Genomic DNA, 13,112 nt, shown 5'->3' with positions numbered 1-13,112 from the left:
ATAAATAAGGTAAAGCAGCAATCCGAATTAAAGTCTTAGTCAAAGGGCACCAAGCACAGACAAAGTCGAGAGCTTTGGCTTTTGTGTAGGCACATGATCAGCACTTGCCAGGCACTGTCGTAACGGTGCTACCGGCCATAAGATGGCAACAAATGATCTTTGCACCTGGGCAGATTATGGCAGTGGCTGACAAAGCCAGGAGTGTTGCCTCTTGTACAATGTTTACACATGAATTCAGTGCAAGAAACACGCATGGAAACATACTATTAATAAAATCAAGTAGTTGAAGGTACTCGACACTCGCACTAGAAGCACCAATCAAGCAGTTGCCTTTCAAAAGGCTGTCAAAAACACCCACAGGTTGCATGCAACTCCTCACAGCTCATCTCTTCCATCTTGATTTCCCATTACAATAGTTTCAGCTTACAGGCAGTGCCAACACTAGACCCGAAAAGGCTGACACTAAGGCATGTGTCAGCCTTGGCAGACAAAGGGAAGCTAAACTAGCGTTAAAGCAAAACTAAACTGGAAACCCAGTTCTGTTTTTAATGTGTACTGGGCCAAGACAAGCATTTGCCCCCTTAACAAATTCACTGACCAGATCTGCAAGAACTGCCATAAACAACCTCCAAGGAACACTTAAAGACCCTAGCATTCCTCAGAACACTCACAAATGCAGTCTTGCCAGCCTCCACCCTCGAAGCAGACCCCAAGGGAAGGCCTCCACCAGAAGAAACCTGAGCACCACCCTAGCACTGAGGAGTCTGCTACCCGCCTTAAAAGGTTTGCGCAAATACCCACATGTATCCAACTACCCTTACAAGACCGAATACAAAACTATCATCTTGCATGCTCTCTCCAACTACCATCTCTGGAAGACAACACACTGCCAGAAGTCAGCGCCTAGCCATACTGGAACAGCCGAAACGCATAACTGAAAGAACCAAAAAAAAAAAAACTGCATTCTCATCTATCCCCACCAAAGAGGCTAGCACCCTTCATCTAATCAGTTAAAAAAAAAAACTCAAGACGGTAATCTTCAAGAAGAACCTTCTTGATACCCCCACATAAGATTGATATGCCCAGCTCAGCTCATCTTCCCTTTCTATAACTGCCCCGTGTTCTACCCTACACACACCTTTTCAGCATGTCACTTGTTTGCTACTAAGTGTATATGTAAATTATTCTCTGCTACCCCTAAATAGCATGCTGGTAACAAATGCTCGATTTTGAGGCAAGACGCAGCCAGTAGCCATATAACGCACTCTTGTAATCCCCATCTATGTGCAGAAATCATTTCTTAACAAAGCTAGGTTTGTACTCGCCCTCCCCTCCCAAAAAACCATCGTCAAGGGGAGCACCATCAGTGAAAATGCTAAATAAACTGGAAACCAACTTCTGTGAATTTGTAATGGACCAACATGAGTGTTATCTGGAGTACTCGCGTTTTCTACTACCAGGCAGGAAGAGCTGTCATGACACCATACTTCAGCAGGTCAATTTAGGACCGGAAAAGCTATAGGGAAAGGATTTTACATACAGTAAACCGGATCACACTCATCAAGTATACCTCTGGGAGTTGATTTCCTCACCTGCTCGCTTTTAAATCTTATACTCAGAGGGATAGGTTTAATACTCATTTATTTTGCATTCAGTTGATTACTTAGTCTAAGAAATACTCAAGGAACTTTTTTAAAACATTTTCGTAACCACAACTTTCACTGCAGGAGAGCATAGAATTGAATTTTTCGCTACACAATATTCGGATTCACAAGCAGGTAGGTACGTAACTTCAACGTGGTCTACACATATTATTATTACGAGAGAGAAAAAGGACATCCAGTACAATAAACAACCATACTAGGACGTGCAAGTGCGCAGACAGGAAGTGCAAGGGAGGGGGAAGGGCACAAGTGCGTGCAGTCAGCAGGGGCCTGGGTTAAGTGCAGAGTGGTTGCCCCACTCATGGAACAAATTCCAAGTGCAGTAGTGCCAAGCAGAGCGCAGAGGCCCGGAGGAAAGTGCAGGACTGGTTGGAGAGCCTGGGATAAAAATACAAACTAAATGCCTGTACAAATGCAATGCATTTTGCTGTTCTAGCATGTGCTTTGTGTATTTTATTGTACGTTTATTGTAGTGCAGTGTTCTCTTTTTGTGAAAGGCTCGATTGAGCCAAGCACAATAAAAATAAAAAAGGTACATGTAGGGAGACCGTGAATGAACATTGTAGCAGAAGGATGGAAGGTAGAAGAGCGAGTATGAGGTGACCACCTCAAACCAACATAACTTTCATTGCCACCTGAACAATAGAGACACTCCATAGAACGGCACCAGCCACATTTGAAAGTGGTTCTCACGGGACTGTCCCTTTTCCTCGCAGACCCGTTGCCTCAATGACCATGGACTAGTAAACAAGCTTTTACACAACTTTTTCCAGCAAAATGTAGATGGGTGTAGGTATTTTAAATTGTGGGGTACTTGGGAAGACAGCTGGGGGTCTCCCCCCGCTTTTAACATGTGGTAAAATAAATTTGAGCTAATGGGCCTAGAAAAAATTGCTGCGAGGACGCATCAGATCCGTTCTCACATCTTGTAATAGTGACAGCAATATGTACACCTAATGGGCAAGTGCAAGATCAGCCATATTTCTTTTTACATCGGCTGTGTTTGAGCAATCCATTTCAGGCCTCGCTTGCCATAAAATTAGAAATGCCAAACTTACTGTCAGCTGCAGTGCTGATTTCCTTGGGTTTTTGGACAAAACCAAATCCTTTATAGTCAAATGCAGCATCATCACACTATTCGAGAACTGCTTTTTAGACGTTCATTTAGACCTCATCGCATTCTTCCTTCAAGGAGGTAGGCGTTTCTGGGGAAATGTGCACTGCACATTCTTTATTAAGGCCCGGGATTTACAAACTTTCATACCGTGGTCTTTCCTCCAGATGCAGTTCATAGCACTGCAATGCAATCATCAGTCATCACCTTTGACTCGTACACATCGTTTGCTACTCTTCTGCATGAGCGAGTTACAATCATGATGAACAATTCCTCTACAGAAGATGCACACCTGTGCATATGGAGCACAGAACAGCTCTAGGGGACACGAAGAAATAACGGAAACAAAAAGGCAACTCCCTCTCCAACTCTATATTCATTTAGAATGTAATACACAAAACAAATTGAATAACTTTAGCTTAACAAAAAATGGGCCACTGACAAACAAATTAAACCTAAAAAATACGAACTAAATGTCTGTAAATAAAACAGCGCTTGAAATCGGTATAGGGCCCAAAACCTCTACACGCCTTCCATAAATTGGGGACTGCCATGACATGTGGGTCACTGCAAAAAACACATTTTAAAAGGAATACCCAATTAGTATTTTATTATAGCTTATATAGCGCTTTTATCCTAAGCGCTGCACAGAGTATTTATGTACAAAAAAGTGAAAAGATGGCGGTTCAAATATCAATTTTGAAAGCAGACAATCATGGACAGAGTAAAAGATGATTTTTCAAAGAGATCCGAAAAAGAGAGAAGACAGTGATAGATCGAAGAAAAAGAGGAAGAGTGTTCCAGTAGAGAGGAGCAAGAAGCTGGAAAGGGTGAAAGCAAGACTGAGCGAAGGGTGGACGCGGAACAGTCAGTTTGAAAAGACTTGGAAGAATGAAGAGAACGAGAAGGAGTGTAAGAGGACAGAAGAGCACCGAGATAGTCTGGGGCTAACCCATGGAGAGATTTAAAGACGAGGCAGAGAAAATGAAATTTAAATTGAGAGTGAAAAGGTAACCAGCCAAGAGAACCAAGTGATGCTGAAATAGAATCCTGATATGAGAGAAGACAAAGTAAAATGACAGGAAGGGGGTAAATAGATTTCCAAGGAGCCAGATGATAAGAAGGGAGACCAAATAGTGTGACCGAATAGAAAAGATAAGAAATAAGCAGTTTGGTTGCACGAAAGGTAAGAGGAGCAAACTTTACTGATGTTCTACAAATGAAAACGGCAAGACCGGGATGTGAGGGATGAGTGAAAGAAAGATTAGAATCCAGATAAAGAACAAGATTTCGCGCAGTAGAGGAAATAGAAAGGGTAGAGGGTGGAAAAGAAATAGATGTAGGAGGTGAAAAAGTTGGCAGGGAAAAATAAAACCGGTTTTCCCAGCATTTAAGATAAGAAAGTGCAACGACATCCAAGATTTAATGGCGGAGAGACAAGCAGAGAGTGCTGTGGATTTCAGGTGTAAAGGATGAGAAAGGGGAAAAGTGGAGGGTCAGAGTAAAAGTGATCAGAAATTCCAAAGGAGGTAATCACAGCAGCAAGTCATGGTGTAAAGAGAAAATAGAAATGAACTCAAGACAGATCCTTGGGAAACACCGAGTTCGAGGGAGAGAGGTGACAGTTTTCCCGCCCCACGAGATGGAAAAAGTTATTTTAGAAAGGTAGGAAGAAAACCAGGACAGAACATTGCCCTTGAAACCAAAAGAGGAAAGAGAATCAAAACGTAAAGAGTGATCTACAGAGTCGAAAGCAGCTTATCAGTCAAGAAGAATGAGATAAGTGTTTAGAGTGGCGAGCAGGCAGAAGAGAGTTAAGAACACATTAGCGCAGTCTCAGTGGGGTGACGGGTACGAAAACCGGACTGAAAATGAGGAAGAAGAGATAGTTCATTAACAAAAGAGCAGCTCTGGAATAGACAAGGCGCTCAAAGAGCATAGATAAGTAGGGAAGAAGAGAGGGCGGAAATTAGAAACTAGAAGAGGGTTGGCAGAAGGTTTTTTTAGAATAGGAATGATGATAGCATGCTTGAACGCCGCAGTAGGAAAGGCAGAGGTGGAGAGACCAGTATGAAAGAGACAAGAAAAGGTATGAAAGAAAGATAGATCAAGGGGATAAGATCAGATGCAAGAGTCCATAGGTGCTGCTGTTGGGTGGACTTTGGCCAACAGGAGTTAACATCAGAATTGGACACAGGATCAAAGTCAGACAGAAAGATTAAAGGTATGGGTGGAGGAGAAAAAGGAGAAGAGGGTGAATTAATAATATCCTGATGGAGAGTGAACCTTGGGGGGGGGGAAAGGAAAGAAGCTAAATCAGGCGCAGAAAGAGTGGAGTTAACAGAAGGATCAGGGGGAGAGAGAAGACGGGTTAAAGTTTGGAACAGACGCCTATTGTGAGCAGATTGAAAGTGAAGAAAATCAGAGAAATACGTACGTTAAGCAGTTGTCAAAGAGTGTGATAGAGTAGCAAGCAGAACGATTAGAGGGAGAACGAGACTTAAGCCAACATCTTTCCAGAAGACGCAAGAGTCGTTGCATAGAGCAAAGATAGGAGAAAAGCCAAGGTTGGGTAGGTTGAAAGGTAGCATACAGTTTATCAAGACTTCAGAGAAAGGTGGATATGAGAGTAGAAGCCGCCTCATTAGCAGAAAGTGAGCTAAAGTGAAGCGAAGGAAGACCATCAGTGCAAGGGTCACAAAAAATAAGAATAATTCAAATTGCGTAGGTCACAACGATAAAATTAGACAAGAGAGTAGGCGAAATAATAGAAATGGGAGGAAGTCATGAAACGGGGGAGTGGTCTGATAAAGAGGGAGGATTGAGACCGAAGCAGTAAAAGATGAGAGAAAGAGTAGATCAAGTGAGGAACCAGAGTAATGAATGGGAGTAGAAAGTGGGATGAATAAATGAGAATCAAGAATGGAAAGAAAAGGAGAGGAAGAATGAATTCAAGGAAGATTAAGATTGAAGTCACCTAATAAAACAAGCAGAGTGGGACTATGGAGAATGTGACAAAGAAGGTGATCAAGGTCAACACAAAATATAGATCAGAACAAAGGAAACAGCATGAGGAGCAGTACAATTCTTGTAAATAAATAATAGAAGCATACGTGGGCTTGTCAACAGGAGAGGGGACAGAGATATATGAAGGAAGGAAGAGGATGCCAACACCCCCTCCACGGCCAGTCGAACGAGAAACATGTGAGAAAGAAGACCGACGTAGTGAGAGAAGCGGCAACAGTGGAATTATGAAGGAGAATCCAAGTTTCGGAAATGCAAAGAAAATGATTACGTAAATCGTAGGAAAAAGTCCAAACTGCAGATGAATTATTGCATAAGGATACGGACCTTGCATTCTAAAGGCCCAAATGAATGGGCCTAATGAGGCAAAAACATTGATTTAATCATATTTAATTAGAAACCTTGAAGTGATTGTTCATTATAAAGCACATGCTGCAGTACAATTTTTAAATAAAAGATACCATACCTGCTGCGAGCCAAAATTACAAATCTACAACTCTTCTTTACAGGGCGCACAACAGACAAAAACGCATGGTGTACATGCCAAGCTCTGAAAGCAAGACTCACCTGAAGCTTTGTCTCAAAGGGTAAAATGTTAAAATATGGCTCAAGAGAGACATCCAACGTACAAAAAATATTATATAGCCACTCAACTCGGATCAGAGCAGCTCAACACAGCCTTCATTTCATAAAAAGCAGCCAAGGGGAGCACAAGAAGCACAAGAAGCTTCCATTTTAGAAGCCTAGTTGACATTTTGATAAAATGCACTCCTAAGATAGGTGGAACAAAAATAAAATGCACTACTAGATCAATGTTTCTTTTCCTCCATACTCATGGACATTCCGCCCATTGGGACAGGAGTGGAGCACTTTTTTGCAGCGCTAAAAACCAGTGTCTTTATTTGTATGCGCAGGACCGTGTCTGCGGCTTTAGCCCTGCCTTTCTGTACCCTCAGCCTGCATCTTGCCCTGCAGAGTTTTCCTGATCTCCAAGGTCGGTGATCTTATGACAAGGACATTTTAAGTGGGGAAAATCGTCCGCACAATTAATGAATTCCAGTGGCACTCGAGCCAGCCGCCTCAAATACAATACCATAGCTACCCCCGTGGAACACGTTGGCTTTGGTGCCCCCAACTTTGAGAAATACTGGCTGGTCACCCAAGCCCAATTCGCATCGTATTGGTTTCACCACCACGAATCCCCTTTCGCATATACGTCTGGAAGGTCGTGCGGTTGGCGATCGGGATATACGCCCTTTAGCACTTTTCCCCTCCCAACCGTAACAGTAACCCTTTGGACCCAGCAGACGTCACATCTAAGGCACTCTCTAGATTATGGTTACTCACTGGCAACCCTCATCCATTCCACAGCTGCCTGCCACTCTGGAACTTCCTTCCTGGGGTCCCCTGCGTTCCCCAGTCAGACGCGTAGCTGGGTGGAGGCAGGTTTTGAGACCATCTGAGATGTTTTTGACCACGAAAACTTTATCGAGTGGGCGGACTTACCGATAGCCCTACGGCGGAAGTCGCCCATATGGCTCCAATACTCAGCACTTCGTCGAATTCTAAAGAGGAGATACCAGTTTCCCCATCATACCCCCGGACGACCCTATTTTGGCTGAAATAATGAATACCATGACCACTAGAGGGAACATTTTCAGATTATATTCTCTATTACAATCCAAAATCTCTCCCACGTTTGATGCGCTGAGACAATCCTGGGCCAGAGACTTGGAGGTGACTGACCCACGTTGGAAACGGATGTGTGCCCGCACTCATGAAGTATCGTTCAACTCCCTTTTTAAGTTAATTCAATTTAAAAGTTTTACACAGGTACCACTACACACCAATCCGATTACACCGAATGCTCCCGGACCATTCTCCCTGCTGCCCCAGATGTAGATCTGATGACGCAACCTATACCCACATGATCTGGGCCTGCCCCTGTCTTACCCAATTCTGGTCTGAGGTCTGCTAGACACTCTACCCTAGACCATGAATTCACCCCCTCCCCGTTGAAATGCCTCTTTCACGACTTCACTACCTTCACCTGGATTCCCGGAAGCTTGCTGGTTTATGTATGTTACTTGCTGTACGATGTATCCTGATGTGCTGGCTCCGCCCCAGAGTACCCACACATGCGCAGTGCCCATCTGCCGTTACCTGGGCCTCCGACACAGAAGAGCCATGGGAAACTCAATTGCTGCCAACGACCAGACCTAGGGATGTGTGGCCCCGGTTTCGCTCCTCTCTTATATCTATATCCACCAAGTCTGACAGCTCCTCCTCTGTGCAGTCCTCCCCTTGCAGCAAGCCTACTTGAAAGATGGCTCCGAGTGCTGTGCCATGTATGCTTAGCGACTTGCTACTGTTATGTAACCCTTCCGGTCCCATCTGATGTTGTCCTACACTGTTTAGGTCTGCCTTTACTGTAACTGATGATCGTCACCCACTGCTTACCCTTGAATTGTAATGTCAAGCGTAATTAAATAAAGGTTTAAAAAAAAGGAGGGGGGAGAAATCGGGCAGGACCGTGGAGGAAATGGGACCCTGTACTAGGAGTAAGTTAGCCATTACAGTGAGTAATGTTTACTTCTGCGTCCTGTCCCCTCTTTATTTATGGCGATTTCAAAGCACTGGAACCCAATTATTGGATGCACGTCCCTAGTCTCACATTTAAAAAGTTTTGAGAACTGCTTGACCAAACGGAGCGTCAGCCCTGGAGCTCAGATTGAGGCGGTAGGGTTTACAGAAGGCGGACGGAGAAGCCCAAGAAGCTGCCCTAGCTATGGACTGAGGATATATCTCTTTAAGGCAACGGAAGCTGCTTTTGCTCATACTAAATGAGCATTAATGAAGACCATCAGGTGAGAAGAGGCCCTGAAATAAATAAGACTCCAACATGCAGGAAATGATCCACCTTGAGATGGTAGCTTTAGAGCCACCCCAAGCTTCTCTCAGAGTTTCCAAACGTAACATCCAGACTTGGACATTCTGAAGTCCTTTATCAAAGCAATGAAGAGCTTGAGCGCTCTCCTTAATATCTAAGCTGCGGAGGACCCTTTCCACATGCAAAGATGGATTAGAGAATAATACAGGTAAAGAAATAGTTTGGTTGATATGAATTTCTGTTGCAACTTCGCCCGGAGGACTACTTTGTCCCAATAAAAAGATGTGAAGGATTCCTCAGCACAAAGTGCCTGCAGCTAACAAACTCTTCTCGCAGTAGTGATGGCAACAAGATGATATCATCCACCAACCCATTTTAATGTCAATGGTGGCCATAGGTTCAAACTGGAGGGTAAAGACGAGACCTTCAAAATGGTGTTTCACCACTGGATTTGATTAAGAGAAAGAGCAAGACTCTGAACTTAAATATGCTCCCAATGCTGAAAGCGAAGTCCTGCAGGAATCCATTTGTATCCCCATGGCAGCAAGTTTCGAAATTAAAGAACCTGCTTGTAAGAAGATGACACAAAATGAATCCCCCTTTCCCAGTAGTGAAAACAGAGCCAATTGTGGCTTGTGGAGAGGAGTTGCACGCAGCTTGTATGATTTAAACAGCCAAGGTGACCTGACCTCAAGAACCAGGCCGCCAAGTTCAGCAAATGTTGGCAGGGGTGATAGAAGAAGTTCGAAATTTCTGGTAGATGTACCGGATGGCGGGCCAAAAGACTCACCAGGTCAGAGAGCCAAAACTTGGCCGGCCACCAAGGGGCTAGGAGCACCAGGTCGCAGTTCTTTATATTTTTTGTATTCCTGAATTTCAGTAATGTTTGATGGATCAATGTTAGAGGAGAAAACACAACGCTGAAATGTCCCAAGTATCGCCAGAGCATCTCCCAGAGAGTTTGGGCCCAGTCCCTCCAGAGATATACAAGTGAAGCATTTTGTTGCAAGCTGGTTGACTTGGGGGTGTTCCCATTTGCCAAATTCGCCTCCTCAGTACTTTCCTAATTGCCATAGTCAGTATCCGACTGCTGGCTAAGCTGTTTTTATAGGGGAAGTTGTGAGGACTAAGTACAGTAGTCACTACGGCGATTAACTTTTACTCCTACTTCATCTTCTTTCTGCCACATTTCTAGGACAATCCCAAGAACTGAAATACATAGGAGGTAGACGGTCCAGATTTCAGCTTAGTTGGGAAACACTTCTCAAAACTGACCAGCAGTCCTTGAGCCGGTGTCTAGACAAAGCAGCGTGAGTAGGACGCATTGCAGCCCTTGGAGTTGTGTCCCAGAGAACAGGTCCTTTAATAGTAACTGAAGTCATCTTTGCTCCCACAAGTTTGCCGTGAAGCGCTTTAGATTGAAGCAAGCCCTAAATCGAGCAGTTCTCTAAAATACACAAGATCGACCATTTCCAGATAGTGGCTATGGAGGCCTGGGGGCCCTTATTACAGTTTCCAAACATCACAGTCTAGTAGAGGCCCAGAACACTTTGGTTCAATCCTAATGGAATCCTTAGGGCATTGTGCATGTCCAGACAGTGGAGGACCATTTCCGTCTCTGAAAAAGAGTTAGAAAAGATACCAGGAGAATCGTTTCCTGGTTAATATGGAACTCGGAGATGATTTTGGTCAAAAGGATGAGCGAATGTGAATTACCACCTGGCTTTTGTTGCTCCACAGATAGGGCCATGATTTTGCATACATCTAGCCGAAGTTACTGCAACCAAGGCCATCTTCCAAGACACAAGTCTAATATCAGCCCTCAGCACAAACTGTTTACGACAAACAACAAGACTCCAATACCTTGGTGTGAGCAAATGACAGTCTATGTTTTACTACTAGGTTGGTGATCGAAATAAAGTGGTGGTCAGAGCTCAGATATGTGCCTAAAACTGAGAGGTTCGTCCAGCAAAACAATTTAGGTGCCATAGGTGGCCACACAATAAAAAAGCAAAGTAGGTCGTCCTAGAACGCTGACAAAAATTGTGTCTGCTTCCCGAAGATCCAGTGGCAGAACCTCAACCCTGTTGCTTCTATATTGAGCATGTCTGCATTTTCTCACTCCTTGGGGGATACATTTTTCTCCAACATTCCAAAGTGGCCTAGAAACCGGACCTCAGGTACCACTACGCTAAGCAACTGAGAAGGGTGAAGGATATGGATATTATCCTGCAATATTAAGCATGGAAGATGTACCGGGCCAGATCTAGTTTCATTAGATTTGAAAACAAGAATCGCATTGCACCAGGTAGTCCTGACTATTTGGGAGCATCCGATTGAACTCTAATTTCAGGGGCACCCAGTGGATCAGGGCAAGGGAAGGAAATGGCAAAGCTTCTGTCTTGTCCAATGAAATGTACAGTCCACCCCTAGCACCCCCAAGAGTTTATCCCTTGACTGCCCCTCGATGCATACAGGGGGCATTTGTTAACCATGCCAAACTGGTCCACATGCAGAGACAGCTATAGGCTTAGAGGGACTTCCTATTTCAGCTCCCACTCTTGCATGGCAACAGATAGCAGTATAAGGGTACTGCGTGCAGACGTAGCTTTAGGGAGCAACAGACCATTTGATAAATCATAGGGGTGGAAAGACATGGTGAGGGACATGCATATACAAGAGTGTGGAGCTAACATCTAGTAGGGGGTAGGAAGGCAATCTGGCAGCAAGGGGTAAACAAGCAACCAGCGGAGGAAACAAAGGGGAGCAGATCACCCAGTCTTAGGGTAGATGTGGAGTGGATGATGTAAGAATCTGTGTGTATGGGAGGAGTCAATACTTGAAGGAGGATCCTGAGCATCTTCCTGAAATGCAGAAGTGAGTCTGGGGTTGCAGGGTAAAAGATTCCAGATTTGTAGGCGTAGACAGGATGCCAGTATTCTGGTTCTTTCCTTGCTGCACCGTCTACTAACAGGTGCATCGCTTGAAGGAAATGCCTTGGCCAGTGTCCCACTCCTAAATCTCCACCAACAGAGTGAGGTACTTTGATTTGATGCCCCCTGGTTTGCTTATATAATACATTTACATCAAATTGTCTGTCCATATACATATGGAGTTGTTCTGGATAATGGGCCAGAATGTTTTCAGTGCAAGGAAAACTGCTCAATTCCAAAAACATTTGTGTGTTCTACGCTGGTCCAATAATCCTAGACGTTAAGTGGTCCAGAGTGCCCCGAAACCTTAGTAGGAAACAATCCCAGGTAACATTGGCTTGAGGAAGAGGATCCGCAAAGGACATCCCCCAACAGGTTGAACCACCAGACCAAAACAGAAATATTAGAAGATGGGACTCGCCACTTGTGCACTCCCCGGATGTCCATCTAAGGGTAGACGCGGGATGCCAGGAGGCATAGAGCAGCCGCCAGTGCTGATATCTTTGTAAACACTTGCAGAGCCAAATTCAGGCCAAACAGAACAACATGGTACCAATAGTAGGGGCCCTCCAGAAGTGTAGACATTTTTTGTGGGGTTCCGGGCCAGATTGGGATGTGTAGATGAGCATCCCTCAGCTCCACTGCACAGATCCAAGTATACCTGATGAAGAGCAGAGCTGTTCTCTGCCAGGGTGATAAAGCTGGCCAAAGCTTAAATGGTGTGCAAGCCCACATTGTACACTTCTGGCACCATAAATAGACCAGACTCATCTGGAACTTCCTACCATAACAGCTTGGAGAAAACAGGGTTGGTCAGCGCAGAGAAAGGTTTGCCATTGGAGTACTCACCTTTTTTTTTAAATTCATTATCTGTTCAGCTGTGGAAGGAAAAGGTTATAACATCATACGGAAGGTCAAAGGCTTTAGACTTCTTTTCATAGCTTTGTAGCATGCAATCCTCTGTACATATCTGCCCCGATGGGGATTCCTCCTGAAGAGGTGTCCACATGGTGAGCTGGAGCCTCTTAGTAACTCCTGGCCTGTAACCCTAGTGTCAGCCATAGCTACTTTAAATTGTTCAAGGCAATCTACAGGAATATTCCTTTCAAACTCTGAGACTTATCTCCAATGGTTCGGGGTGGCTACCACAAGAAGCACCTCTGCATTAGCGTGACTGAGCGGTGGGGCTAAATAAGTAGAGACCTTGTTGCCCGCAGATTCCAGTGCGCCATTTTCCTTTGCCTAAGGACCTGTGGAGTTGAGTAGGGGGAAGGTCGAGAATACATTGTTGCCACAGCCAAAGTGTCAGCTCTAGCCCTCCTACGCTCTCCAAATTTCCACTCCTCCTCAGCTGACTCTTCTGATGGTTTCCTTCTTGGCTCTTTCTTCTTCTGTGGTTTTTTGCGTGAGAAGAGATAAGGCCGTCCCTGGTGAGAAGCGATAAGGTCGTCCCCGGACGGAAGCCACCCTGACACTCTAATTGGACA

General features: G+C 44.6%; 1 protein-coding gene across 4 annotated transcripts in view; it reads right to left on the bottom strand.

The window, feature by feature from the left end:
* FXR2 (FMR1 autosomal homolog 2) overlaps nucleotides 1–13,112 on the bottom strand; it is a 903,897-nt gene that overhangs the window by 801,880 nt on the left and 88,905 nt on the right. The gene's annotated exons all lie outside the window — the stretch shown is intronic.

The sequence above is a fragment of the Ambystoma mexicanum genome, chromosome 1p (genome assembly GCF_040938575.1).
Source record: "Ambystoma mexicanum isolate Mex_15411 chromosome 1p, UKY_AmexF1_1, whole genome shotgun sequence".
In the NCBI taxonomy this organism is placed as follows: Eukaryota; Metazoa; Chordata; class Amphibia; order Caudata; family Ambystomatidae; genus Ambystoma; species Ambystoma mexicanum.
Note: the sequence above shows the minus strand (reverse complement) of the source record. Positions and strands in the feature narration are given on the sequence as shown.